Genomic DNA, 23,961 nt, shown 5'->3' with positions numbered 1-23,961 from the left:
GCTGGTTCTCCCCTAGCTAGCGGTTTGGTGTATAACTCTCAGAAGGCAATTAACTTGCAGTAATATTTAATGTATTTCCAAAGATGCAAAGAAAGGGAGCTTCCCCTCTCAGCATAGGCAGGATGCAAAGTGCAAGAGTTAAATTAAAAATGTTGCAGTAAAGGTCACTCCAGGAAGATGCAGGTTTCTAAGAGGGAAGGGGTCAGCTGCTAGGATTCAGCAAGCTGGAGTCACTCTGGATCACAACAGCCAGACTTGTGTGAACTCATATTCTCACAGTGCTTGTCCCGGCTGACACACAGTGCCCATCTTGCTGTGGACATTTTGCACAGGCAGCTTAATAAAAGTCTGCCTTCCTGCCACTTTCTAAATAGGTTTATTTCCTGACCCAGGCAATATGACTGGGGCGGCAACAAAAAACACTGGCAAACAGGCATATCCTTTGCCTGATTCTCAGAGGGACAGAGGCAGACCTTGCCCAGCAGGATGTGGGGAGCCAGGGCACTGCGATTGGTCACCTGCCGCCTGCAGAAACAAAACAAAAAAAGATGCTTCACAATGGTGAAAAATAAAATAGAGAGTAACAAGGGTATTTATGTCATTTCCTGATGGGCCATCATAGAGCATGATAACAGGATGGGGTCCCACTGTCAGTTCCTGGATAGCTCAGGCTATTTCCCATAACCCCAGTGACTAAACAGTGCCATGAGGGGAGCCTGAAGCCATGATGCATCCTGCTTCCCCATGCAGATTTCCCCAGGCACCGCAGCCGACACCTGGTTCATGCAGGAAGTGAGGAACCATCCCAGAGGTGTCGGATGCACCCTGGGAACCAAAAGCCTTTCACTGGCTTTGAAAGAGAGTCAAGAGCAAGTAAAAACATCCAGCTTTGGAAGTATTTGCCCTGCAAAGTGGCCTGGAGACCCTGTTTCCTACCCAGTGCCCTTGCTAGTCAGGGCCTTGGCAAGGTGCAGGGACATAGCACTGGGTCCAACCACAGCTCCACCAAAGCCCATCTCTTGCCTCTAACAGTGGGCAATGCCTGAGGAAGAGCAAGGCAAGCTTGCGCCAGAAACACTCCTACGGCTCAGCAATCTGTGGCTCAGATCACTCTAAATTCCTGACCCAGAGGTTATCTTTGTGTAAACTGCAGGTTTTCCACTTGAATTATCTGAAGGACTGCTTAGACTTTGGGGATTGCTGTGCTCCAAGTAAGGCTTGCAGAAGGGAGCCCCACTTGCTGATCGTGGGCAAAGGCAACATTTTTATGTCTGTGGACTATGAAGATGGCCGCAGAGAAAGCTGGTCCTTCATATCCACATCATTTTAGGAGCAAATGACAGGATTGTTGCCACAGTCCTGGCCAGAGATGGTCCAAGCAGCATCATTCAGGTGACAGGCAAGGCTTTAAATACCTGCCTGTATCCAGCAGGGAATTTACAAGCTCTTATTTTCCAGTCCTATTACCCTACTTGTTTTTTTCCAGTAGTTTGATGGCAAGGAATTGCAGCTCTCTTCTCTTCAGCCACACTCAGCTGTATCACAGCAGCAGGAGCCCTGGGCAGGGCAAGAACGCATAGAGCAATTGAAGGGCTGCACTGGGGCCAGCTGCCTGTGGCAGAGTCCTTGCTCTCACAGCAGGGTTTCTTGATGGATCGTCTTGAAAGACAAACCCCCATAAAGCTTTCTAAGGGTTCAGATAAACCTCTTCTGGCCCATCAGGGCATCTCCACTTGACATGTTCCTCTGGATCATGTGTTTAAGTCATCATTTTCTATCCCCATTTTCCAATTCTGTGATTTGCTGGTGGTGCACCATCCATCCTTAGGAAAAACTGCCCATTTGCTCCACTGAGACCCCACAGTTTCCTTTCCCAAGTGCCCATGATGACCCCTTCCCCTGCTCCTGGAGAGCCTTAGCCTGCTTAGAGAGCTGTTGCTGAAGTTGTCCTGAGGACCTGGTCACTGCCTAAGACATGCTTGTTGCCAGTTCCCAGCAGAGTTACTAAAAAAAAACCCCTAATTTCAGGTGAAGGTAGAGACATTGACAGCATTTTTGCAGGGACTTTATGGTGTCCAAAACTGGAACTTCCTTTTGTTAAGACATGTCAGCCAAGGTTTTAAAAGGTCTGAAGATATAATCTGGAGCTTTAATCATATGATAATGCTTTTTTTCAGTTTTGAGATAGATGTTGTTTTGTGGTATTAACTGAAGGGGAATTAGGCACGATTTCAGTCACACGAAAATGATCTGCTTCAGAAATGAGTACATATCCCTTTTGCTCCCAAATCACATAGTTCAATATACTCATAAAAAATTCACAAGCAGCTGTACAGCCTCTTACCAGTAACAGAAGCACTTTACTAACAACTTTGACATTTTAATAGCTGCAGAGATACTAGTAAAAAAGTTAGAGAGTATTTTTTAAAAGTTGGATTTTGTTATTTTCTTAAACGCTGTTCTCCTGAGGGGCGGGTACTAGAGGACTAATGAGCTGGTACTAGTTATGCCATTAATAATATTCAGCACTGTAAGACTGATCTCTTTATGAATTAACACATCTGTATGGCATAAGGAATTGCTGACCACAGACCAAACCTCGCCGCTCGTGGAGGAGTGACAGAAAGGGCCCTAGGCTGGGCTGCCCTGGAGATCTCATCACTTCAGCCTCCCCTCTGCTCTGAGGCCATTTCTTTCCAAACCTGCTTAAAGCAGAGAGCCTTAGTACAGACAGGCAGGTCCTGCCAGCAGCCCAGAGCCTTGTCATTAGAGCCCCATCCTAGAAATGCAGCAAACACGACGTGATCATCCCTGATGGAAAAGATGTCCCTTGCTGGTGATGATGAAGAGAGAAAAGTCCTTCCTTCCTAGCTTGTCCCCTACTTTTGCCACTACAGACAAAAACAGCTGGACCAAAGCAGCCTGGTTCTTGGTCAAAAATAGCAAAGAAATTTGAAAATTTCTTTTATGAAGAGAAGAGAAGAGAAGAGAAGAGAAGAGAAGAGAAGAGAAGAGAAGAGAGAAGAGAAAGAATAAAAGACAGTTTATTTCTCCCTCAAACTAAAGCCAGGCTATCGGACACAGATTTTTTTTCTGTGCCATACGCTGCAGACCAGCCACTGTGCAAAGATGCTCCAATAGCCTGACCCCTGCCAGCAGCCCTGAGCTTGGCTCTGTTGGCGGCTCTGGCCCTGCAAAAGGATTTCCATCCCTTTGAGAGACAGACATTTTTTGCCTCGTATATGATGTAAAATCAGTTTCATAATACAAGCAAAATCTATCATAATCTCTTCATGCTCGGTGCTTATTTCAGAGCCAGCTGCAGCTGTCACAGCCTAATACTCCCTGCTTAGGGTCCGTGTGTGCACAGCTGGCTCCGGCCCGAGCACCTGCCCTCGGCCCTCAGAAGCGAGCTGGGATCCCCCTGTTGGGTCTGGGCTCTGGTACTTGACTGCTGGTTTTATTTTGAAACCCCCCATTAAAAACGTACCGAGGGGAGGGTGCCCTATTCAGAGACAGCCTGGTTGGATTATTTGAGCTTAGAGACCAAAGTGTCAGGTTTGTGTTTAATGAATATCTTCATCAATCATCCCAGCTGCCCTTGGAATAATTACCTTGCAGAGCCCACAGTGGCAGGTAAAGCACTTGGCTCAGGACACAGAGCAGGCTTTATTAGAAGCCCCGCCGTAATACTCACCGTTATTATCATTTGCCTTCAATTACGTTCATGGTTGGTGCTTTGCAATAGATGGCTATTTATTCCTTCCTGGGGGCTGCTTCAGCAGGTACCTTACATTCCTGTGGTGTTGCAGTCCAGGGGCACTCACCCCAACCTTTAAGGCATATAAACAAAACTTGTCAGAGGTGTAAGTTGTCTCCTCAGATGCCTTCATATTTGGTGAAGTGCAAACCAAAAGCACTTCATTTGCGTCCTTCCAGTGTCTCAGCTGTGTTGTCTTGGAGTCTTTCGTGCTCACATATCCACGCAAGGATATAACTAGCTCTGAGAGGCTCTCAAGAGCTGCAAGGGATACAAGCTAGGCTAATTTTGTAAAGCTAGTGGTTGAACAAAAAACAAACTAATTCCCTGTGTACGCTCCAGTGTCTGCAGTCATCTGAGCAATGAATTTGGCCCCTTTCACCTCTGCCCTTGCTGGCCTTTATCCCTAAGCATGAGTAGGATGAAATGCCCAAGCTATGGGCTTTAAAGGACTTTACAAGTTCAGTTTACAAGCTCCATAAAATTACAAATTCTCCCTCCCCACCGCAGAATTACCTTGTAAAACATGTCCTGTATTGTTTCAGTCTGACGGGTCAGGCAGCAAAAGCAAGGCAGCATCTGAGTGGCAGCAAGCAGTGGAGGGAGTGCATCTAGTACCGAGTGGAGTCTCTGGCTGGGAGAGAAGCAAGCAGGAGGTGGACATGTTGGCAGCAAGTAGAAATAATTCTCTGCCTTGTGCTATGGGAAAGCCCAAGGGCTAGTTCCACCTTGTTTCTCCTCTCTTATTGAGCAATTATTTGCAATGTACATTTTGGTCAGTTTGCTTCGGGGTGTGACAACCATAAGCATCTCTGGACATGCTTACATCCTAACCTAGCCTCAGCACCCAGGGCTGTACCAGGACCATACCTGGGACAGTGTGGCTCAATCCTTAGCTAGGCATCTGGCACTCTGGAGAAGACTGCAGTGACCCTCCACAGCAAATGCCTGGCACTAACCTGGCACCAGGGCAGTAATCCACAAAGCCCCTTGCCCCATCTCAGGTAGTTCCTGCTGCTAATTGTATGCCACAGGTCTGTAGAGGTCAGGTACTTCGGCTTTCTGTGTTTCGGTTTGGGCTGCCTTGAATAGCATCAAAAAACAAGCAGCAGCCCCAGCAGATGCACACAAAACACTTTCACATCTTAGCACACGTCTACACCCAGAATTATTCGGTCTCAGGCTGAGCACAATGAGTCATAACTCACCTTTTCACTGGCGCTGGAAAAAATACTCTGGAGTTGTTGCCAGTGTCAGCACCATTGCCGATATTTTTAACGCCAAGGGAAAGTGTTAGTTGAAGAAGAAAGCAAATAAGGTCCTCCCAAAATCAGCTGAAAAGACTGCCAGCAAAAGATGGAAAGAAAAATTCTGGGTTCTGCTGATGGCCTGTGCCAATCCATCACATCCAGAAAAACACTCAAGGACCTGTCAGGATGGCTGGGCTGTGCCAGCACACAGTGCCTGTCAGTCAGGACTGGCAGGGAGGAGAGTGGAGGCATTGTGCCACATGTGACAGCAGGGGAAGTCGGGCAGCCAAGGCATCTCCAGAGGGAAAAGCCTGAGGGAGCAAACACTGCCCATAGAGAAAGCTGTGGTTCGGTTTACTCAAATGCACTCTGGGCAATGTACGAATGGGAGCCTGTCGCTGGACGCAGTTTTAAAGATGTCTCTTACAAAACACTTGTTCCCAGAAGTGATGACAGGTAACACAGTCTTGGAGCACCCTGAGAAGAAAAAGAGATAGAAAAAGCTTTGCCAACACAGATGGCCTGCAGATGCCCCCCAGCCCTGTTGCGCCCAGTGCTGTGGCCCCTGCTGCTCTTCCTAAGGGTGACAAGCTCTGGCTGTCCTAGATTTGAGGTCTCGTGTCAGGGCTACACAGTCTTGCAAAGCCTCCCTTTTACACCAGCTCAGGTGTCTCCAGGGATCACCGTTGCAACAGCTTCATGCAAGGGGACTGAGCTCTTACAGGGGCCAGACCATTTCAGGCTGTATAGGAAAATCCTATTTCTAAAATCCAGAAATCGCTTATGCAGTAATGACAAGATTTTATCCTTCCCCCTGTTATGGTGCAGGATGTTTATGGGCATTTTTCTGCAAGTTTTCTCCTTCCAATACAAAACTCAGCTGGCTCTGAGTGGGAACTTGTGGTGGAAAGGAGGACAGGGAGGGACCCAGGGTCTGTATCTTCTTTTCAAGGCTGGATACTGCAACGGGCTCAGGAGCATGGGGAGGGGGGTCAGGGCTTGGGTTCAAGCCCAGCTTTATGCCACTCTGTGGCGACTCAAGCCTTTTGCAGGGGGACACCAGGTTTTCCAAAGTGCTCCTTACTCTCAGCCTCTTCAGCACTTACCCACCCTGCAGCTTCTCAGCTCTGACTGCTCCTATCAGCCTCTGTCTCCTTCCTTCCCCAGAAAACCTCCTTCTACTGGTCTCTACCTGGCCGCAGGCTCTGCAATTAATTTCAACCTGAGCAGAGGCAGCACATGTCTCCAGCAGGCAGGCACCTTGCAGGGCTGCATCCCACAGCCCCGCTCCAGCGTGGTTGTGTGTCCTGCGGACAGAGGCAGGCATGGGCAGCTGCCTGATGGCTACTGGCCTTTTCGGCTGACTTCTTAAATCTGCAATGGCAATGCCAATGTAGCTGCAACATTTTTTAGATGTTCAAGAGGACAAAGTTGATACGTGATTCCCCTGCTCACCCCTTTGCTAACTTTGGATGCAAACTGTTTACAAACAGCTGTTGTAACATCCCTGAGGTCCAAAGGAAAATACTCTGCTAGAGGGAAAAAGATCTTAGCATGGACTATGTCCAGGAATTTCATGAACAGAGCCAGGACCTTGTTCAGATGTTTCCCTTCTAGGCTCTGGGTTAACAGGGTCTGTGGAGATGAGAGGGTTTATCATTCGTAACAGCTGTGACTGGAGAAGGGCTGCAATATGGCCTGGCATGGAGGACAGCCTTGAGCGAGGGTGGCCATCAGGGAGGACAGCCATCAGAGGTCCAGCCTGGCTGCAGAGACTCCCATGCCAGCAGCAGCCACCACTGTCCAGGTGATTGCTACTTGGCCAGGACCCCATAGGCTGCAGTGGCATCTCTGCTCCCTCCATCAAACGCTGAGGCAGGGGCAAGCGTGGCCCGTGGTCCCCAGGGTGCCACCAGGAGTTCTGTAACCAGCTCTGCTGACAGCAAAATCTGGCTGGCCATGCTGTGCTACACCAGCGTGCAGACCCTTGGCCATCATCTGTGGTGTGCAGCCGTTGACTGTGCCTGTAGCAGCCCTGTCAAGGGAAAGGGTGCTGCCCCCATGCTCCCAACACCGAGACCGCTGGGGAAGGGAAAAGACAGGTTTTCTCTCCCCGTGGAGCATAGAGCAGTGCAAAGACAATGTAATCTAGGACCATTAACACTACCTCTGCCCACCTGAGCCCTCACTGCCTCCACGGCCAGGGCTGGAGGGGCCATGCACCAATCTCGCTCACAGCTGGTGACTGGGGTGCTGGGCAGAGGGTCAGCATGGGTGCTGGGACCCAGCCTACTGCCTCCCTCCTCCCAGCATGCAGCACACTTGCTCCTCCGGCTGCCACACCATATGGGTGTCATTCCCACTGTATTTAAGAGAGAAACCCTCCTGTCTTCTCACCCCTTGATTCCATGAATCCATGAGTCTCCCCTCTCCCTCTGCCCCACTGCGTTCACTTTCCATCAGCAGGATCGGCACGAGGAGCTGCTTTCTCACCCTGGAGAAAACCGTTGCTCAGCCACACAACAGGGGGAAAAAATAGCTTGTGAAAAAGAAGCAACCAGATCCCTCGAGCTAAAGTTAAATTTTCTTTTAAAGAGTCCCCCTTTCTGGAAGCAGTTTCCTGCTTTTCTAATTGGTGTTTCTGAAGGGAGAGAAAGAGGTCCCTGTTCCAGGGGTATTAAGCCCTTTAAAGATGCTTTAACTAACAAAGCAAAGATTAGAGAACACGGATCAGATGTTTTTTCTATCAAAGCCTTTTCTTTTCTTTCTTTCCTTTTTTTTTCCCCACTGTGGATGTTTTGAATCTCCTCTGGGCCGGGCTTCATTAAGGCTGTTAACTTCGTAGCGCTGATGTCTCTTTGCCCAGCTCACAGTTTGGGTGGCCTGAACTAAAATCTCCCACAGGGCTCATTACAGGTGGTAGGCAGACAGAGCTGGAGCCTGGGCCACACCACATATCCCTGAGAGAAATGTGTTTCCCTGACCAAAAAAGCACAATATTATATTCTTAAAACATTCCAGCCCCGTCTGGGTGTTCTCTGCATGCATTCCTGTACGTGGGATTATTATTGTAGAGAATTTATAAAGTCATTCATTTCTCTGGAAGTGTATGACATGGGTTTTGGTTGAATGGGCCCAGTGCAAACTTAGAGCCATGTGGTGCTATAAAAACACAACAGTAAATAAATCAGCAGGGAGAATTTACACTTCAGCCTTCTGATTGTTTTTACATTCGGAGGCTCAGACTCAGAGCCAGAGTGTAAAATAAATACCTGTAGCACTGAAAATGCAGCGTCACACTCTTGCCTGCCAGCAATCAAACCGGTGAAGCTGAGATAGGTGCAAAGCAAGAGTGTTTACAGCGAGCTTGTGGTGACCTTTTTTTCCTTCGGCTGCTTCCTATTTTTCTTGGTGATACCTCAGATCTTTATTATGGTATTGTCGGTCCTAGTGCTCCTGTGAGTGAAGGTTGCGTCAGACCTTCAAGGCTTTGAGCGCTTGATTTTTTTTTTCCCAGGGGTTATTTTTATCACAGCTCTTTAGAGCAAAAAAAAAGAAATCACTCCAGGCTGAAACTTGCCAGCTCCTGGGTGTTACCAGGAGGAAATCATGCTTTTCATCTGTGAAAAACAGGAATGAAAGGAGCCAGGAGATGGACATCCGGGCTCTGCACATTCATGGTCCTGCCATTGCACAGGGAGCTCAAGGTGGGAGACCCGAGTCCCGGGAAGCAGCCACATGGGTCAAGGCCTCTCTCAAACCTGCCTTCAGTAGGAGCCAAATGGGGATCTCCTCACCACACTGACAAGGTGACCCTGCAATTTAGCGCTCCTCAGTCAGAGGCATTTCTGCTGCGCTCATCCCTGCATAACGTGAGAATGTCACTCAGCTGCAACTTCACCCGTGAAGAGGCAAAGGGTGAAATCATCTTTGATGACATCAAATTGTTTTCGGAAAACGAAAGCTATGCTGAGACGGGTGGAACTTTCCTATGCTGAAGTAAACCTTTTCCGGGCACAAAAATGGATCACAAATCCTGCGAGGCAGTAAAACAACCCCTGGATTAACCTTCTCCCTGGGAGCCCCCCTGCATACCCCAGGTTGCTCCGGTTGAGTTCTCCTCTGCTGACCATTGCACAAAAACAGATTTTTGCTTTGCTGCCAAAAAAGCACTAGGGTTATTTACCACCTCAGAGCTGGGGCCATTGCCAGTTCCGATGGACCATTTCTCATTAGCAATTAGCATCTATCTCGCCACCAATGTCTCCTCCAGGACCGATCTGTAAGAACGCCTGATTTTACCTGTCAGGCTGAAATCACCTCTTCCCACACAAAACAGATGTGGGGGATATATGCCAGCGTTGAGGTGACTCTAGGTGACCTGTGGCAGTGCAGTGCTTTTGTAACCCTCTGGCTGCCTCTGTCTCACAGCAAGGGACTCTGGAGCAGCTGTCCTCAGGGATGGTAGCAGTGGCTCTGCCGAGCTTTCTTGCTCTAAGAGCCTGCTGTGCTTTTTGCACACTAGACAAAATAATGCTGCTGGTGAAGGTATCTGAGAGCGTAAGAGAATGAGGAATTTGGCTCAGTTAAAGGAACATATTACTGCCATTTACATTTTCCATATTTTCTTAGTAAAACAAATCTCTGATCTAATGAAAGGATGAGAATTAAGATAGTGTGGCTCCATGCCTTTGGTAAAAAGAGGTTGTTACACACACACCTCCCTCGACTCCCCAGCACATGCAAGGGTGAATGGGCCACCTCTTTAGGCAGGTTAAGACCTTGACAACTCTATTTTGGTGGCTAAGATCAGATTTAAGCCTGCAATTCAAATGCACACACAAAAACGTGAACCCAAACTGTGTCTGCAAGAAAGCTCATCCCCACCATCACGCTGATATTGTGCCTTTTAGTCTCTCTGAAGGTATAGAAACTCTAAAAGCTGGAAGTACATCAATCGCTATGAATGCATTATACAAGCCAGATTCCTGTTATCTTTAATAAGGGATTATTTTTGTTAGCCAGGCAGTAGAGTTATCGGATACAAAAATTGAAGTATTTTCCTCTCGTGGGTCCCAGGACGCCGCCGTCCAGGAACAGCTCCCCCCTTCTCCAAGCCCCATCCCCAAGATCGTCCTCCGCTGTGCATACACTTTTCATGGGTGAGGAAGATTTTGTTGAGTTTTTGGGTAATGGATCCTCTATGCTCACTTGCTCTCTGTTTGGATTGTGAAGGAGCCTTTCTAGCAAAGCAGTATTCAGTGGTGGTCTCCAGGAAAAGGCATTTCTTGCATTAAAAACAATAAAAGGCCCAATGTTTTACAGACAGATGTCCATCAACAGCTGGCGCTGGAGGGGGAAGAGAACACCGGATCTTCTCCATCGTCACAGTGCTGGGGCTCTGCGTAGCCACTTGTTTATTTAACAAGCTACATTATTAAACTGGACCTTGGGTTGTGAGTGGAAGCTCAACCCCCTGAAAAGCCACACAGACGCTTTGATCGTTTATAAAGACCTACTTGAGAGACCGTGCACTTCACCAGGGCTGCAGGGAAGGAAAAGGGCAAAGTCTGTATTTCACCAGCTTTCACTAAGTTGGGCCATTGATTCAGCTTGTCTTTAACTCAGATGTCTTTGGACTTGGTCTCATTTCCAGACTTAGCCATATCAAAATCATGTAGCTGGAGCAGCGTGCTCTGCAAGGAGCATGGGCACCCAGATGGGCAGAGGCCTCTGTCCCTGTCCCAGTCCAAGCTCTCTACTGCAGGCAGTGCTTCGGGCAACGATAGCCCCTTACCTGGCCTCGCAAATTCCACTTGTACTTGGCTTGAGCCCTTCTCCATCCCACTGATCCCTCCACAGCCGGGCACTGGTTCAAGCTATACCAAAGCCCAGAAAGGCTCTTGGGTCTCCCAGCACGTGGGTGAGCCCTTGGCAGCACTGCCTCCTGCCACCAGGTACCTGGCCTCGGGCAGCCATGTGCCACAAATACGGCAGTCCTCTCAGCATGGCAGCTGCCCCCTAACTGCCACAGCAGCTGTTTCCCAGGACACGGCTACACTTCCAGCCAGGAAGGGAACATTTTATCCAGCTGAGACTGGCCAGCAGTTTAAATGGGGAAATGTAATTACCCACACTTAAATTTGGCCTTGAGATGGCATCTGATGTCTTTGTTCGCGGTGAGCACCCGTCGTGCTCTGTGTCAGCCCTCCCTTGCCAGGACACCTCACCCGTCCATTGGAGGCAGTGCAAGCACTTGAGGTTAAGAGTCCCGTGTCCAAAGATGCCCTGATAATTCAAGGCAGAAGTTAAAACAAGACTTTCAGAAATAATACACTGAAAATCTGTCATTGCCACAGGTTGTACCCATTCTCCCATCATCTGCAGGGAGGGACTTGTGAGGGAAGCACTGTGGGGGCTGCAGGGGGACCTGTCCTGGGGCAGTGCCACCCCCCACAAAACTGGCATGAGGCCCTTCAGTTTGGGCCCCAAATTACTCGCACAAAGTCTTGTTCTCTTCAGTCGCAGTCACCATTGCTTTTGCTTAGGCATTTGTCCCCTGGATTTCCCTTGATTAAAAACGTCTCTAGGTAAAGCTGGGATCAGCTGAGCCGCTCTTTGCTGTGCCCTCCCTACCAGACCCCTGCTTGCAGAGGCACAGCACATTGCTCTGGGGGCAAGGCAGGGTCTGCCCCCCAAAACTACTAAGCTTTTCCTACTGGATATGGGAGTAAAAGCAGGGCCCTTCCCTGATGCTGTCTACAGGCTGGAGGTCAAATTTGTCTGGATCAGCCCCCCACAGACACTGTGAATACCTGCCAGATGCCTGCCGAACTCGCTAAGCCAAAAACCCGCTCTCAGCGACAGCAGTACCCGGCCCCTCCCTCACCAGGGCAGGCCGTTCCCCCAGGAATTTGACACTTTGACTTGATAGCATTGGTTTGGCCACCTGCTAAAGGCCCATTTACGCCACAAATTGGGCAAGGCAGGCTGATGCCCAGGCTGCCGCGGGGACCTGGAGGCGCTTTGTGGTGACCATGTACCTTGGACAAAAGATTTTTCAAGGAGGCAGATTTTCCATAAAGGAGCCCAAAGCTGACTTAGTTGCCAGGCCGAAGGGGAGGTTTGTACAAGCCTTTGGGCACGGAGTAACCATACAGAAAAGCTGTCCTGCACCAAGATCTCCCTCTGCGCGCGATGAGAGCGAGCACTGCACTAAAAGCTGAGCACGTTTTCCTGCCTCCACTCGCCTTCAGAGCTGCTTGCCTCTTCTGGCACAGCACACCGTTTTACCTCGGACCAGACAAAACTCTTGCAGGTTTGTCAGAGCATGAAATAAGGTGGAAATCATGAAAACCTGGCATTGAACTGGAAGTGCTCTCAGCACAGCAACACCAAGAAAAGCACAGTTTCTGCAGGTTATTTTGCAACGGCTGCATACTTTGATTGTTTCAAAGAGATTTTACATTTAATTTTTTTCTACTTAGCCAATTTGTTCTTTGTCTGTGTTTTCAAGAAGTCTAAAATCACTACAGCACAACCCAGCCACTGGGCTGAAAATGTGATATTCCCAAAGCTGTTATATAGTCCTAGGTATTTTGGACTCTACTCCTGACACAAGTAACAAAAACAAACACTTGGAACAGATGCGTAATTTTAACTAGAAGACAATCTAAGTTTTAGGATCATAAACAGCATAATCATTATTTATACTTGACTAACTTGTGTTTCAGTGAAACCTAAAAGTTTCTGTTGTGTGTTCACTAAGGTTGTCAATTCAGGTTGGCCACAATATGCTTCTGCTAAAGCAAGCAAATGGAAAATAAGAAAATCACACTCCGATGGTGCACCGAGGCAGAATAATTCAGCATTGGATACAAAGGTTGTGTTTACTCACTCTGAGCCCGAAGTTAATCCTATTCTATGTATCGGCTGCTGTACTGGAAAAATTGCACTGGACAATTCACTTTATTGGATTAACTTCATGCGTGAAGAGCCACCAGTGAGCCCCATTCTTGGGAATTTCCATTATTCAGCACTAGACCTGTGCTGCACTTTCTTACAGTCCCATATTTCTCTTTCTGTAGTTTCATTCTTGATGAACAACCCTCAGGATATATTTAGTCTGTTGAGCAGCAGGCATTCAGCACTGTTTCACCCCCATAGGATCTTTCTGCTGGTGGCAGGGACTTGGAGAGCTGCTCAGAAGCGATGGGACTGTTAACAAGATGTGCTGCAGCACCAAGCAGGACAGCCTCATGGGGAAAGGAGCTTCCCAGTAGCAAAAGGGTGAGAATAGATATGGGATCTGGCACCATCAACATACAAGTTACATCCCATCAGCTGAGCTACTGGAGCTGTTTTTCACACTTCTACCTGCACCTGCAGGCAATGCACTTCAGCTGGACCCTGAAGAAATGCACACTTCTTGGCTGGTGTTTCCAGAACTGACTTAACAGCATAAATCCCACCGAGAGTCAGTGAGACTCAGGATGGTATTTTCAAGAGATTGCAAGCATTTCAACAGCCTGCATCACATCTGCAGAAGTGTATAAAGGGTTCTTATTTATGCACATAGTGCTTAGTGAAACTAATAAACCAGTCAAGAAGTCATGAGCAGTATTGCTCTGATTTATTCATCTTTACTGGCCTTTGTTCTCTCTCTCCATCACTGACCAGTGTCTGGATACCTTCAGATGGCAAACCTGTGGGTACTCAGCAAACATGCACTTAAGTACTTTCTCACCTTTGAAAATGGGGCTCCACCTCCTAAATCACCATGGTCCTGTTGGGAATCAACCCATCATGTATAACAAGCAGAGCCCCTGCATCTGCATGGAAATCAATGCAGCCTCACTGACTCTTGACAGCTTCAGCAACCTCCATCAGCTGTCCCACATCATAAGCAATTTAATTATCACTGTTTCTGCTGTAAAGCATTTAATGTCACAGCCAGACACATGGATCTATGTGAGTTTATCTCTGTGTGCTCTCTACACACTGTTTTCTCTCCTGTTTCAAGAGACCTTGCTGTACCTCTAAGAAACTCCACCTCAGAGAGCCCTGTAGTGTCTGTCCCTGCCCTGAGGTGGGTTTGCGGCTTTCCCCGGAGGCTGAGCTGTTAATGGGGAAATCGCTTGGGCTGAGCCTCCTGGCAGACTCACGTTTCCATCAGCAGACACAGTCTGCTGCAGACTCCCTGAAGCTTCAGGCAGATTTTCCGTGCACTGCTCAGCTCTCACATAGCAGAGTGATGCCACACAGGGGTGCTAAAACTTCTTCTATAAAACATCTTCTTGCAAACCCCATTGTTCAGCTATGGGAACCTGCCCCTCTGGAAGGCAGATCCAGCAAAGCCACTGCGGGGAGAATGCCCCTGACCACCCAGGGGCTTGCCTTAGCCCCCGTTCTGCAAAATTAACTGATACCTCTTAGACCACAAAAGTAGAAATAAGGTGATTAGTGGGGAGGAGCGGGATGAAGTGGGCTTGAAAGGGATGAAAGAGAATTTTGTGTTTATGGAGAGATACAATATTTTTTTAGAAGAAATGCACACTGTCTCCAACTTGCTTTTCTCATGAAGCTGTAGTTACCTGATGGGTTAGAGATCTCTTACATAAAAGAAAACTTAAGTCAGTCAAACCACTTGCTGAATAAATGCAGGTCTTCTGCAGTTATTTTGGAGGACAAACTCAAGCCAGACAGAGGATTTTCCTATCTTAGAGCATTAATAATCCAACAATCCAACATCAAGTGCTGTCTGGTTGTGAATAAGCAAGTATATAATAATGCAAATACAATATGTAGAATTAATTTCACTATAATATGGCTCAGGGATATTTTACCTGGATCCCTTACTGTGCAGGGCTATATACTTCATTATCTTAAAGCGTGAATTCATATCCTCACGGCTGTCACCAGCTTGGGGACCATGTCACCCACCGTGATGCTCCTGCTTGCTGCCAGGGAAGGACCAATGTGTTTTCCCAGCAGCAAGGAGCAACACCGCAGCCACCCCAGCCCCAGGGTCCCAGCCTCCAGCCTTGCTGGGAGACAGGCTGGCCCCAGAGGCCACTCAGCAGCTGACCACTTCCCGAGCAGTAATGCAAGCCCTGGCGATGGCTACAATCGTAGACAAATAGTAATAAATAAGCAGCAAAGCACTGTGACTTGACAAGCCTTGGGCATCCCCAGGGATTTGTAATGGGATATGGAGGTTTTCACCTCCTGGTCTCTGGTTCACATTTCAAATCCAGCCCTGCTCCGAAGTGACCAAAGGTCATTGCCAGGCTCAGTCGCCCGTGTGAAGACATAAATGGCCTCATTTCTCTAATTCCTCAAGTAAAGCTGGGGGGGAGGACTGGATTTGTTTGGTTTTCATGATCCTGATGGAACAGCCTGACAGCAAGGCTATCTGTGCACCTCCCTGTCCAGTCCCCATCCTGGCTGTGCCTGGTGCCTGGACACATACCTGGCAGATCCCATGCACTGCGCCTGGCCCCAGCCCATAAAGCACAAAGAGGGGCTGGCTTTGCTCTGACTGAATCCTGCACCTCATTTTACTTTTTCCATCTATAAAGCTAAGCAAGATGCATTTTTGGTGCATCTTCTGTACAGGGCCTGGGAGATTTGCAGAGCTTGCTGCAAGTGTGAAACTCTGCTATTTAATCACAGATCCTCAGCCTGTCCCCAGAGCTTGGTCCGGGTCCCTGTGGCCCAGATGTCATGGGAGGGCAGCAAATGGGTCCTTCTAACCAAACCCTGCATAAACGGCGATGGCACTGGTACAGCCTCCCTTGCCAGCTGCACCCTGGCCCCATGGGCAGTCCTGGGGAGCCTGGGCATGGTCACGCTGCCATGGATCATGCCAGCTTTGATTTCTTTAGTGGCATCTCTCTTTCCCCCAAGCACCAGGCTGCAGCTGGAACCAGGAGAAGAGCATTTATGACCCCCGCTCTTCCCCTGTTTTGCTCTGCTAGCAGGGAGATGGCCAGGGCTGGGGTCCCTTCCCCTGTGCCCTTGCAGGACCACAGTGCTGGTGCGCACATGTTGCACTGGACCTTTGCAGCGGCCCCTCCAGCCTGCGCATTTCTCATACCATTCAATGGAGTATAGGGTTCATTTTCCCTTTGTGGTGATCACCAGAGTGGCTCGGGGCTGACAGACAAACCTGCATAGGTTTGCAGATTGCTCTGGATTCCCAGGGACGGAGGTGTTTTATAAATATCCCCTATTATTACAGTGCTCTATTAATAACCACCTTGGGGAACAATGGGAGCACGCAACAGCTTTGGTCATCCGATGCCAACCAGCCGAGCCTCCGCGGGGCCATGGGACATTCCCAGAAAAGCATCTATTTGGGGAAGCATAGCATTTACACACAAGCCCAGGGGATGCGTGAAGCCCTGGAGGAGCCCGGGTCGTGGTGCCTGCTCCTGGCGATGCACTGCCTGGGAGCGTGGATGCTCCTCACCATCCTGGGCCCTCCCCACACCCAACATGGGGATGTGGCGGGGCCCAGCCTGTCCACAGACCTCCCCTCATCCCACTGTGAGCGATGCACCAGGGCTACAACCCTGGGAATCAGGTCCTGCCTTTCCTCTTCCCTCGGCTGTGCCAGACAGACAGGCAGGCAGGGAAGGAGCATGGCTTGTGGTAAATTCAGTTCTGCCCAGACACTCCTGTGATTGCAGCTCTTGTAAAATTTGATGAACGTTCCCGGAGACATGTCCTGCATGTTGTCACAGCCACAACGTATGCATTGACATGAGTGGTTCAGGATGAGACAGCTTTTGGGCAGCCTTGATGCTCAATCAAAAGGCATTTTGGGGGTGAGACGGGAAGTTAAAGAGGCTGATGGAGTGACGCAGCATGTGTCCTTCTGCAAGCCGCTGCTTCCCACTCGGGCCAGAGACAGGGAGCTCATTGGGGACCCCCTGCCAGCATGCCCAGGCAGGGTGAGACATCCCTCCTCGTCATGCTGGGGACATGGCAGCAGGGCTCAGCAAAGGAAGAGCAGAAAATGAAAGGAGGGAGCCCAGCCCTCATTTCTGCACGAGGGGCATGAGGGAGCCCCGCTCCTGCCGGGTGTTACGGTCCCTGCCTGGGATCCTGCCAGGTTCACCAGGGAAAATGGTACCAGGCTTTTTTCACATTGTTCCTGATGGCTGGGCACTTCCTGAGCCTTTCCAGCCTCGTGGGGAAGGGGAGCGAGAGGAAAACGGAACCTTTTTTTATTTTCCTTCCTTTCGCAATTTCTCTGCGATCACAAAAAGCCATATTGCAGCTAATTTTCCTGCCTCCGTTCACACGGGCATTTTGCAAGGGCACAGGAATTCCTCTATGAGGGACGTGGGCTCTTCTGATGCCCCGCAGCCGGCACCGTGCCTCCCTGCACTCCCTGAGGCACCAATTTATCAGATTCCTACACTCAGGAGCTTGGGATGCAGCATTGGGTCCCGCATCCCACCCACTGCCCTGGCCTGTGGTGGCAGAGGCAGGGAGCAGAAGCAGAGGCAAGTGCAGAGCCCGCAGCCCTAGGACCTTCACAGGGGCAGAGGTGGAAATGCAGAGAGGCAGTGGAGAGGCTGCACCATAGCACCGTGACTCGCCAGCCCCAGGGCATCAGGAAGGGCTGCCATCCCTGCAGGGTCGGGGAACGGGACGGTGCTGAGAACTAACATAACTCACCAGACATCACTTGCAGCTGCTGTAACTGCGGATCTACTGATCTCACTGACTCTGCACTGCTTTACCCAGCTAAGGAGAGACATCTAAAAATATGAAGGGAAATAAAAGTTGCAGTTTTGTGCTCTTTTTTCATGACCCGGTCACTCAGCAGCCATATAAAGAAGTTGCAGAGGTCAGCAGGTACCCAAGGGGACTTTCTGTGTGATAAGATGAAAAATCTTTCAGTTCATCACTTCTGGAAAAACAGAGGTTTTGCCTAACATTCAGGTTTCCAAGGCCCCAACAGGAGTGCAGCCCTACCCTCGGTGCAGGTGGGATGCAGCACAGATGCTCTTGCTCTCAGGAGAATGTGTGTGGCCATGTTGGTTCCCCCTCGCCATGTTGCAGTTTGCCAGCGAAGGAAAGCCAGTGACCGCTAGGGTGTTTCAGCAGGGTCTGGGCTGGGAACAGGCCTTCTTCTTGCCCTGAGCGTGATCAGAGCCCTTAGCCAAGCAAGGGGACACGGCTCCGAGCATCCACCACCCCCTAATTCCTCCCCGGTTCAGCTTTCACTTGCTTTCCCTTAGTAAGGACATTCTTTTTCTCTTTACCAACTGCAAAGCTGGGGAAACCTAATGCCAGTATTAAGAAAAATACTTTTCAAATTATCCTTTAGTTCCAACAGCTTAATGTCCTTACACATGCTTAGTGTGGAGTTTCAGCCTCATCCGTCTACAGCGGGACAGCCCGCCCCAGTTGGGAGCAGCAGGACCCCTTTCATGTCGACGTGCCGGTCCCCCGGCCAGCTGCGGGAAGGAGAGGCCGCATGGAGCATCAGGCCCTCCCAGGAGGAGACTCCCAGGAATGGCTGAGCACAAATAGTTGGTTAGGTTTTTAAGGTTGTATCCACCCATGCTGGAAAAGATGCAATGGGTGGAGCAGTCCTTTCACCGTGTGTGTTGATGAGGGTTTCTGCAGCCCCTATGCTCTCATGTTGGCTCTGAGAGCACGACCTGGTGCCCATGACTTCAGCGTGGGCATGGCTGTGCTTCATGCTCTGTGTGTGTACGGCACTGAGCGCAGGGACGGACTAACCCATAGCACGAGCCTGGGGTTTTCATGCTTGCCTGGCTGGAGGCTCTGCCATCGTCCCCTCAAGGTGGGAACGTGAGTTATGTGCCAGAGGAGCCCATGGAGAGCCAAGTGGTCGAGGCGATGACATCCAGGGGGTCTGTGCAGGCACAGATGATCCTTTTGGAGAGTAACAGCACAGGCAGGAGCAAGGCTGCAAGGTGGTCTGCTGCTGAGTCCTTCCTACCTCCCCACAACACTGGAGCCCGGATGAAAGCAGCCGTAAGCTGATGGGGATGGCTGGCAGCTTGTCAGGTGCTTTTCCAGTTGCAGTGGTTAGAACCTGCACCCTCGAACCTCAGCCACCCTGCCTGTGCAGCTCCTCTGCATTGCACGGCTGTACAGCCTGCCTTACCCAGCGTTTTCTGGGTGAGGGAATGCATCACCCCAAAGCGGGGCTGCCCTCTGCCCCCTCTCCACTCCCCCTCCTGCCCCTTCCTGCTCCACAAATAAACAGGGAGGTGCTGACAGCTGCCAGGTTTGGCCAGAAGACTTTTGACAGAAAATTGAAGCCCCCGCTGCGATAAGGGAGAGCTAGGAGGGCTGCGTGCTTGCAGGGCAGCCAGGAGCGCGGCCAGGCTGAGGAGGCTGCATTTTTAAAGCAAATTCAAATACCAGCCCGATGTTCACCTGAGCAGGGAGAGCTGTGAAAGCCCAGCCCAACATTTAATTTCCTTTTCTCTCCTTTTTTTTTCCCTGAAGTAACTCATATGTAACATCTGGCATTCATCTTTTCTTTCCTTCACACGCATAGCAGAAACCCTGGTGTGAGTCATGTCCATTTAAATATGGAAGCACATCATAAAACCTAATGGAGAGTCCAAAAGGTGAGCTTTTATGTGGTTAAAACTCATAGAGAGGTCAAGATTGTTTGGTTTAAACATGGGGGGTCATTCTGCGCATGAAGGTGGTCCTCTAAACCTTTAGAAAGGCTTGTTTGCTCAGCGCGAGAGCTCAGCTCAGCACCCCGCGGTTTTACTGTCTGGCTCCCGACAGTGCTGTGACTGCTGCAGGGAAAGGCTGTGTCACCGCAGCGTTCCCATCGCCAATGAAGAGGAAACATGGGGCATGGGCTGCATCCCGCAGCCATGGCGAGCCCACGGCCTCATGGAGGGGTCCCCAGCCAGCAGCAGAAGTGGGAACAGCGGCTGTACTGTTGATGGGGTTTTGGGGTTGTCACCTCACTCACAGCAAAAGGCAGCAATGGTCACGCTGCCTGTCCCACAAGACCAGAGGAGCTTTGCTTTCGCCCGCCGCCTATAAAACCTGACATGTTTTATAGGACAGGGAAGGGGAGGAGTGTTAACAAGTAATTTCTCCTTGTTAAACTCAGGTTTTGTTTTATTGACTCTGAAATAATTTTTGGTGACCATTTATTACTACTTTATTAGCTAGTTTATTGTGACTAAGCGCATGATAAAGCAAACCTTCTGGTCGGGGCTGGCATAAAGATGCTGTTTGATCTCCAAATTCTTTTGCCTGATGTACATTAGCTTGAGCCAAAACCAGGCATCTGTAGCCCGTCTGGGGTCAGACAGTCCCTGCCTGTCCCTGGGACAGAGTCTTGTCCCAGTGACTATCCCAGCCATAGGCATGAGTGAGCCCCAGCCTGGGAAAGCAAGGGCAGGATCTGCCCCTCTGCTGCTGGAACAGACCAGCTCAAAGCTTCAGGCTCCTCCTTGCTGATTCCCTGGACAGGGATGATTTTTGGCTGTAAGCAAACAAGTCAGTCGGGGTTATTAACCCTGGATTATATCAACGTGGATGATCGGTGTAGCCAAGATCACATCCAACTCTCTCTTCAGCGCAGTCTTGGCTGTGGCAGGCACCAGAGTCGATCCATCCCATGTCCTCAGACACCTGCTCCAACCAGAGGCTGCAGATTTAGGATGCAATTAAAATAATGACAGCCAGGGGCAAAGTCCCTGACAATTTAGAGGGATTAAGTACTTAGGGTCTGCTCTGTGGTCCTCCCTCCATCCTTGTTTCCATTACCATAACATCTCTATTTACTGCTGGTGTCCCTGGTCATCTAACGCTAGCATGCTGAGTGTCTTGACTAATATAAGCCCCTTCCTCAGCTGTCTTTTGAATTTTCCACTATTTAATCCCCAGTTGTCAAGCTGGCCCTGGATTGGATGATGGTAACCTGCACAGTCACCTCTGAGAGTGAAGTCCCTGCTCGAGACTCTTCCTCTGCCCCTGGGCTCTGCCCCAGTATTGTATGGCCGTGAAGGTCAGTGCAGTCAGGTTTTGGTGTGGGACCAGACTTTGAACAGAATCAAGGAGTAATGGCTGGTCCCCATGGTGGTGGGGAACCTCCCAGGTAACCAATTGGCATATCCTGCTCCTGACCCCAAAGTCTGGGGTCTGATCAGCAGAGGCTGGACACCTCCCCTTGCCCCAGGGATCCTGGGGATACTCTTCAAAGCTCCTGCTCCCTTCCTGCAAACCCAAGGGATAAACGATATGCTCATCTCGCGCCGACCTGCTCTGTATCCGCTGCACTCATGTTTATCCATTGCCCGCCAGGCTGCTCTCGAGGAGAGCAAACCAAAGCTGGGTTTCTGCACTTGGGCTAATCTGTGGTTTCTCCTCTGCTGAAGACATTTAAGTGCTTGGGAGAAGGTGCGATTTCATTTAACGTCGTTCTGTCCTGTCTCTCGCTGCTTCCTGCCAAGAAACTGTCAGTTCCAGCCAAGCTTCCCGTTTGCTTGTTCTTTGCCATACCATGAAGTCTGGGCTCAGTTTGTAGCTCCTATAACTGCAGGAAAACAAATCCATCCTGCCCTTGCAGCCCAGGGCTGTGCCTGAACTTCCCTGGCCCCTGAGTTTTCTCCTTCACTATTCCTTCTGCCAGCCTTGCCCCTGCTTGCTGCCAAAAGGCAGAGAAAATGGGATCTCATGCTAATAAGCAATCCAGCTCAAGGTCTTGTTTGAACACAGTCAAAAATGGCCCCTGTGGACAGGGGCCTGACTTGCAGCCTTTTGCCTTGCCAAAGCTGAGAGAAGTGGAGGAAACTCTGTCAAACCGGCCTGCTTTTAGACCCGGACTTGTGCAGAAGGGAGACAGGGAGCAGGACGCTGACACCGAACCCCCATTGCCCTAGCTTCTCAGCGGGGCACGATGATGGGATTTATCTTGTTCCCTTAGCCCCATTCCCCTGTCACTGTCTCCCCTGCTCTTTTTTCATTTTCAGGTACAAGGTCTGCTAGTCTTTCCAAGGGGTTTCCATGCAGGTCTGGCAGAGACGCTGCCATATGTTTTTCATTTTGATAACTCCCCTATGGTGTCTGTTATCACCCAAGTCTCTATTAAGATTTATTCCTGTTATTGTAGCAGTCATTTTCCCCAGTACATGTGCATTGTATTTGGAGAGAGTCATAACCACTCTCCACATCCAACAGATGCTGTAGTCAGAGCGACTCCTGCTTCCATTTACCAGACCTTTCTACTAATATGGGATTTCACCAATAACCACAAGTGCTGTTCGCTCCCCAAGATTTCCGCACTATCATTTCTTGACTGCGTTAGCGGCAAAACACCCATCAGAGCTCCAGTCCCTCACAAAGTGAAAGTTTTGCTTGGCTTTGCTTTTCAGCCACTTTCCCATTCAAAGCAGTGAGAGACTCCCACTCCTGATGGCTGGAGGGCTGAGCAAGGACCAGGGCATGCAGACCCAGGGTGGGCAATTGCTGATGTGAGAAGGGCAAAAGGCTGGTTCCCCTTGCTCATAGGATTTGATGAGGATGGGTTGGGGAAGGGGATGGGATCTGCTGGACCTGGCATATGGGTTTAAGAGGAGGACAAGGTGCCTTGCATGGGGCTGAATGCAGGCAGGAGGGGTCAGTCTTTGCTGGCATCAGTTTGGTGGTGCCCCACCACAGATCTGCCTCTTGGCAGGAGGGTGTGAAAGAGATGTCCCCCCTCCCTGGGGGCTGGCAGCAACCCTGGCCCCGCGGCTGCTTTGCTCTGGTCCCTATCACACGCAGCAATGCAATTTGGGCTCCCTAAGCGAGGCAGCCTACCCGCAGCATCTACAGACCCTTCCAATTTGCCCCTCTTTCATCCCGTAGCAGTTTGGTCAGCTCGTACGGAAGAAAGGAGCTCCAAATGCTTTCCGGGCCTAATAATATCCATCAAAGCATTTCCACGGCTGAGGCAAGGATATACACTGCAGCACGCAGAGCAGGAAATGGGCTCGGGTTTTCCAGAGCTGCCTCTTCCAGCCAGAGCAAACCACAAGATCACGGGAGGACAAGAGCGCTGCGCTCGTGGCTTTGTTTGCCCCAGAAGGAATTGATTTGATGAGAAAGGAAATTGGCTTTCTTTAATCTGTCCTTGTGCTAATTCCGCAGAGGAAGGCGTGAGCATTGGCAGTTCCCGAAACTGAACCACCCTTCAGCACTAGTCGGTTCGTGCTATTTGCAGGGATGGTGGTGTTTCCCAGGCCACGGCCCATGGGAAGCACCCGCAGACCGCAGTGAGCCGTGCGTGGCGGAGGTGGAGAGCCCTCGCCTCCAGGGCCAGTGGCAGCTGGGGCCCCCACAGAGCCAGTGGCCAGCACAGTTCAGGCCCTGGGTGTGTCATGTGTCCCCCTACACGTGTGCCTTCCTCATATGACAGGGGTCCCGCTACTGTCTTCACCAGGGCCAAGTTTTCTCCAGCAAAAGCCATGAGGAAGGAAACAGCTGTGCTTCTCATCTCTGGGGAGTCTGACTGTGAGCCTTCACATCTCTTTTCCAAACCCTGTCTCTGAGCCCAGTAGGACAAGAAGGAGGATGTTCCTCATGCATCAGCCACGTGTGTGAGAACAGGTTAGATCTGAACACACTTTTCCATTAAAAATATTCTTTGAGAGAATCACAAGAAACGTAAACAATCCATGGGAACATGGATTCCTGACTGGCTCCAGGCTGGCATTTCAACTAAAAAGGGGGAAATGGAATTAATGAGTAGGAAGAACAAGAGCTAAGATGTCAACAGAGAAGAACTAGAAATGGTGCAGTGTTATTTTATACAACAAAACCTAAAAATACAATAAATAAATTATACAAAAACCTAAGCCAAGATTATCCTGGATGCCTTTCAATGCCAAACAGCTTTCCCAAGGTGACTAAACATCATCACTGTTGCTTGCGCAGAATGAC

This window comes from Aquila chrysaetos, chromosome 9, assembly GCF_900496995.4.
Source record: "Aquila chrysaetos chrysaetos chromosome 9, bAquChr1.4, whole genome shotgun sequence".
In the NCBI taxonomy this organism is placed as follows: Eukaryota; Metazoa; Chordata; class Aves; order Accipitriformes; family Accipitridae; genus Aquila; species Aquila chrysaetos.
This window is presented reverse-complemented; position numbering follows the sequence as displayed.